This window comes from Ovis aries, chromosome 7 (assembly GCF_016772045.2).
Source record: "Ovis aries strain OAR_USU_Benz2616 breed Rambouillet chromosome 7, ARS-UI_Ramb_v3.0, whole genome shotgun sequence".
In the NCBI taxonomy this organism is placed as follows: domain Eukaryota; kingdom Metazoa; phylum Chordata; class Mammalia; order Artiodactyla; family Bovidae; genus Ovis; species Ovis aries.
Genome location: NC_056060.1, coordinates 86,445,089 through 86,451,408, shown reverse-complemented (window position 1 = coordinate 86,451,408; position 6,320 = coordinate 86,445,089).

Sequence of the window (6,320 nt, the reverse complement as noted above, 5' to 3'; positions counted from 1 at the left end):
TGGGCTGCTATTTTTCAGTTTTGAAAGGCAGCAATGATAATATCTACCCTCCTTTCCAGGGTTGTGAGAAGGGGATAAGACAATGTAAGTGAACATGCTTTACAAGCTGTAAAGCATTTGTTGTTCTCTAAAGGCAAGCTGGAGGAAGGAAATACAGCGGCCGTCACACATCCATGTGACTTTCACGAGGCTGGTGGGGTCTTTCCCAGAGTAGCTCTGTGTCCACACATCATGTGTCTTCAGCCCAGACAAAATCCATCTCGACACAGTGCCTTGTCCTTGTTTTAAGGCCAAGTGGGAAACAGTCCATGTCCCCTCCACTGCTGAGGCCAGTCCTAGAACCAGAAGCAATGGGACTGACTTAGTGCACGTGTGTGCTCGCTGACATGCTGAGATCAAGCATCTGCCCCCCTTTGCCATCAGGGGCCAGCTGTCTGAGCCACTTTCCATTTCAGAATCATTGGTGCGCTTTCCCCAGCATCATTCTTCATGTCGAGAGCGCTGGTGACTGACGCAGCTTATCTTAAAAGAGTATTTCACTAGTATCTGTGGGATTTGTTTTCCAAGGTAGGGACACTCTTCAGGTTTTGATGCTGGTACTTTCTTGATCTTGCGGGAAGGATGCTGCATAAGCAGGAAGTAAGTAACACCAGTACTGGGAAAAGCAGAATCCTGCTCTGCTACTTGCAGAACTGGAGTTTTGGGGGCTGGGACCTGCCTGAGGTCAGGAATGGAAGTCAGCAGCTACTTTACACCTTCTTCAAAAGGTGAAAGGAACTATAGTATCTGGCCGTTATGGTCTAAATATATTGTAAGTTCAAAACCCAAGTGTTGGGTCTTTCCTGGCAGTCCAGTGGTTAAGATTCTACCTTCCAATGCAGGGGGTACAGGTTTGATCCCTGGCCAAGGAGCCAAGATCCCACATGTCTCACGGTCAAAAAACCAAAACGTAAGGAAAAAAAAAAAAAAGGAGCAATGTGCTTAGTCGCTCAGTCTTGTCTGATTCTTTGTGACCCCATGGACTGTAGCCCACCAGGCTCCTCTGTCCATGGGGATTCTCCGGGCAAGAATACTGGAGTGCATTGCCATGCCCTCCAGGGGATCTTCCCAACCCAGGGATCAAACCCAGGTCTCCTGAATTGGAGGTGGTCTCTGAGCCACCAGGGAAGCCCTCAGAAGCAACAGCATAACAAATTCAATAAAGACTTTTAAATAGTCCACATAAAAAAAAAAACCTTAACAAAAATATATGTTCTGCTACTAAGGTTGCTTGTTTAAAAAATCCATCTTTCATGGTTAGCTTTGGCCAACAAGGGTATCTGGGACCAGGAACACATAGAATCTCTATCAAATGGACACAAAATATCACTTCCACACAATACGTTCTTTCCAGAACTGAGAAGAAGCCTCAGTAAGCATGAAATGGCCAATGGTATGCAACAAAGGGCTTCCCTGGTGGTTCAGACGGTAAAGAATCTGCCTGCAATGCAGGAGACCCAGGTTTGATCCCTGGGTTGAGAAGATCCCCTGGAGAAGGAAATAGCAATCCACTCCAGTATTCTTGCCTGAGAAATCCATGGACAGAGAGGAGCTTGCTGAGCTATAGTCCATGGGGTTGCAAAGAGTCGGACACAACTGAGCAACTAACACACATGCAAAAGAGGCAAGTAAAGGCCGACATGGAACTTTGTCACTCTGTTCTTGAAAGAATTCGTCCAGTATTTAGTCAACCTAATAATGTGTTGCCACTGTTTTCTCCTGGTGCGAGACATGAAATTATGAAGAGGTAGATTTCTGGATCTAAACAGGAAGAGATGCTGTCTGCCCCAGAGGAAGATTCCTCATGTGCTTTAATGAGACAATAAAAAATAAATAAGCAGCTCTTCTCTACCTATTATTCTAAATCTTCATTGATAAATCACTATACCTCCCATGAACTTACACATTTTTATAAGGTGTTCATTTTAATTTGTTTATACAGACAAGAGCCTCACAAGAATATTTTCCTGAGGCCTGACTTAAAGGTGGCCACTGCCAGGCCAATGGTGTCATGGGTTTCAAAGATACTAGAATATGAAAATAAAAACTTGCGTATTTTTCTTCCTGCAGTCCTTGCAAAGTGTCATTGCATCTTAAAATAGCAGAAACGCAACAATTTACTGGTTTAGAAAAGATAGGCGTTTCTTTTTCACTTGAGATAGCCATTCCAGGCTAGCAGGAGGCTCTGCCCGGTCCTTCAGGGATCCAGGTTCCTGTGCATTTTCCTCTATCGTCCCTTAAGGCATCATTCTCACTTGCACGGGCAAAGCCTGGGTCTCAGGCAACTTCTTGTTCTGGTTCAAGGGAAGGAAAAAGAGTGTGCATGGCACACCCACTCTCTTAAGGTCTGGTCAGCTTTTCTGTTCATTTAGTGTTAGCTTAGTCTCATGGTCACACCTAACTGCAAGGGAGGCTGGCAAATGCTGTTCCCAGTTGGGCAGCTTTGAGCCCAGTGGCAAACATATACCTATGAAAGAAGGGGGAAGGGTCTTGATGAAACTCTGGTGGTCTCCATTTCAGGAAGCCACTTGAAGGAATCATGACAGTTGCTAGCTTGTCCCAGAGACACCTAAGAAAGTGTCTGTCACCTGGAGGTTGACGTGTTTGACCACAGCACAGCCTCTGTAGTGCCATTCAGTCAAGTCCTCCTTGAACTCTCGCCAGTCTCCTTGATGGATAAGCTTATGAGCTCCCTTTTGGTCTAGACTGTGGTAGGGACCTGTGGCTTTTTGTCATCTGGAGTTCTCTCCCCTGGTCTTTGTGGTTTTCCTCTTAGGAACCCTTTCTTTTCCATCTTTAGTGTCCTACATGCAGAGTTGACTGTGCTCTCAGATCCAGAGGTGGGCATATGACCATGGCCTGGCTAGCTAGGCCTGCACATTCTCTGGCCGTGGTGTTTTGCTTGGTGACAGACTCTTGACCAAATCAGAGCCAAGAAAATACAATGACACTTCTGCAAGGCCTGCAGGAAGAAAAACGCTTCCCCCTTTTCCCCTCCACAAGTCTCCAGCCCAGGAAGATGGAGCACTGGAGCACTGGTAGCCATCTGGGCCCTCTGAGAATTCCAAAACTGGAGAAGAGCAGAATTCAGAACCAAGTCCTGGTGACATTGTTTGAGTCTCTGGTTCAAGCTGGGCCTGAGCCAGCAAGGTGCCTAAATCCCTGGTCTTCTCAGTTACAAGTGACAGCATCCACCCCTCACCCTTGTTAAGTCATCTAGAGTTGCATCTGACAGACATCCATGTAGATTTGGCCTCTTTTGTCCTGGAGTGAAAATTCCCTTGATGTATGTGTGGCCAGCTTTCCCCTGGATCTCCTTAGCTGTGTAGTCATTGAATGATAGCTACTCCTAGCCAGGAATGGTTTTACCCTCGAGGACATTTGGTGGTATCCAGAGGCAGTCTTGATTGGCATGATCGGGGAGGAGTAGGGAGGGGATGCTGCTGATGTCTTGTGGATGGAAGCCAGGCATGGTCCTAAATATCTCACAAAGCACAGGATTTCCCCCACAACAAAGAATTATCCAGCCCAAATACCTTTAGTGCTGAAGTTAAAAAGCCCTGCTAACCCCATGCTGTCCCTTGACTGCAAGGAGATCCAACCAGTCTAATCCTAAAGGAAATCAACCCTGAATACTCACTGGAAGGACTGATGCTGAAGCTGAAGCTCCAATACTTTGGCCACCTGATGTGAAGAGCTGATTCATTGGAAAAGACCCTGATGCTGGGAAAGATTGAAGGCAGGAGGAGAAGGGGATGACAGAGGATGAGATGGTTGGATGGCATCACTGACTTGATGGACATGAGTTTGAGCAAACTCTGGGAGGTAGTGAAGGACATGGAAGCCTGGTGTGCTGCAGTGCATGGGGTCTCAAAGAGTCAGACACGACTGAGCGATTGAACAACAACAACAACAACAACAACAACAAAAAACCCTTATGCAGCGCTCAGCACTCTGGAGTTACTGCCCAGTTCGAACATTCTCCGAGGAACTGAGGCTCCCAGAAGGGCTGTGTTCTCACCAGGGAAGGGCTCATTCAGAGATTCTCCTGGGCTTGTCAGCTCCAGGCAAAGTGACAGCGATTTGTTCATGATGAAGTTCTTCGGGAAACTGATCCGAGAGTGTCGCCACTGCCTGGTGGAGGGTTGTGACTGCCTCTTGGCACCAGGGCTCAAGAAAGAGAGAGAAATGGGTGGCCTGGTGACAAATGGGATTTTATTTAGGGCCTAGCATCTTTTAGAAAACACTAGGAACTCTCGGTCCTACAGACTGTGAAAAACTAGGTTTGTTTAGGTCCTGAAATATTACTGATATCATCAGCATGAAAAGCACTTATCTCTAAAATATTGAGAACCAGAGTTGCTACTCCCTGCAGCCTCTGTGCTGGGGACGGCAGGATTTTTTAGAAGTGCTGACTGTGGAAGGGCCCTGCTTTCCAGGCTTCTCAGCCCCACTTGCATTCCAGCCTAACGCCTCTGCTCAGCTGGGTCCTCGCTGGGAGCTGGAACCTTCTTGGTGTGTGTCTGACCCCAGCAGGGACCTTCCGCAGGCTTGTGAGCTGAAGACCCTGGACTCTCCGACTGCAGAGCCCCAGCTTCTGCCTGGTCCTGGTGTTGAATCTCCAAGGCCCTTCTTTTCAGAGCCCGACTCCTAAAGAAGGAACGAAGCTTTAGTCCCAAGCTTGGTGCAAGGACAGTGAAAGCGAGGAGACGCACAGGCAGCCTTTCCCTGCCCTCCTCAATAATACCAAGACTCTGAAAGGGCTGTTCAGACCGTGGCTCCAACATCCTTGGGGAATTTTTATTTCTTTAGCAGAACTTTCTCCACTGGTGCTCACTCCTGTCTTTGCTCAGGCCCCTCCCCCACTTAGTTCAAGTGTGAAAACCGAGCTTTTGGAAAAACAGCTCTCGTTCCCAGACAAGGCTTGTCCTCCCAGGAACCTTCCTGCCAACCTCATCCCTCGCCTCCCCATCCCGGGGTGAAGTCAGACCACGGCGGGGTGAAGAGTTCACAGGGTGTGGGTGTTTTGCACCGGGACAAGGAGTCCTTTTTTTTTCCCCTGTTCTTGGTGTCATTTCCAGACAGATAGGAAGGAAACAGGAGTAAACAGTCCTCGGCTCTGGACAAAAGCTGAGACAGCTTTTTCTTCAGGAACTTCCCTGTGGGTCAGTCAAGGCTGTGCCCCTGACCGGGTGATGCACACAGGTGGAAATATAAGACCCAACTTGCCTTCAAACCCTTGAGCTCAGCAAAACCAGTCCCTGAATGTGGGATGTGATCAAAGGGCAACTCAGTTTGTGCCTCTCACCGTCTGCTTGAACTTTTTGCTTTTGGCCGTGCTGCACCGCTTTGTGGGATCTTAGCTCGGGGCTGAGTGAGAGTGTGGCGTCCTAACCACTGGACCACCTGGGAATCCCCGCCACTTGAACTTTTCAGCCAAGGAGGCAATTCCCCGCTTCACCCACCCCCGCCCCCCAGATGAAAGCCCAGCTGACCCCACACCTCTTCTGCCAGGCTCAGGTATGGCCCTCCTATGTCACAAAGCCCAGGATCGATCTAGAGGTCTAAAGCAACTGGTTATAGATATGACATGATGCGTTCATCTTCCTTCAGAGACCTACCTGCCTCCTGCTCCAAGGTCTGGAGTTGGGGTGCCGGCCTTCAGGGACTCGGCTGTGGGAGTTCTCCGTCTGTTTTCTCACCTGACAGCCTCCGCTCCCACCTGCTGGCAGCTTGCAGGGTCTAAGGAAGAGAGGCGAATGGTGGCATGCAGAAGGGAGGGGATGGAAGAATAGGACAATTTTTCTCTTTTTTTCCTTAAGAAACTTTTTCAAAAATAATATTCATTTTTTGGTTGTGCTGGATCTTCTCTTGTTTCAGAGCACAGGCTCTGAGCTTGCAGGCATCAGTATCTGTGGGGCATGGCTTAGCTGCTCCACAGCATGCGGGGTCCTCCCGGACCAGGGATCGAACCTGCGTCTCCTGCACTGGCAGGTGGATGCTTCACCACTAAGCCACCAGGGAATCCCCTGCAGTTCTTCCATGATTGCAGAACTGCCAGCTCTCTGAGCCTGGCAGATGGCTAACGCTGCTTCCCAGGGAGTCCCTTGGGTGCTCCATAGGTTTCCATCTCTGAGGTTCCCAACCTGCACCTCTGGTTCGGGTAACGGCCAGTGACATCCACCTTCAGCTTCAAGAATCCAGCAGCCCCCTCCGCCTTCTTCCTGCCCATTAGGAGGCGCTCAGTTCAGTTCAGTCACTCAGTCGTGTCCGACTCTTTG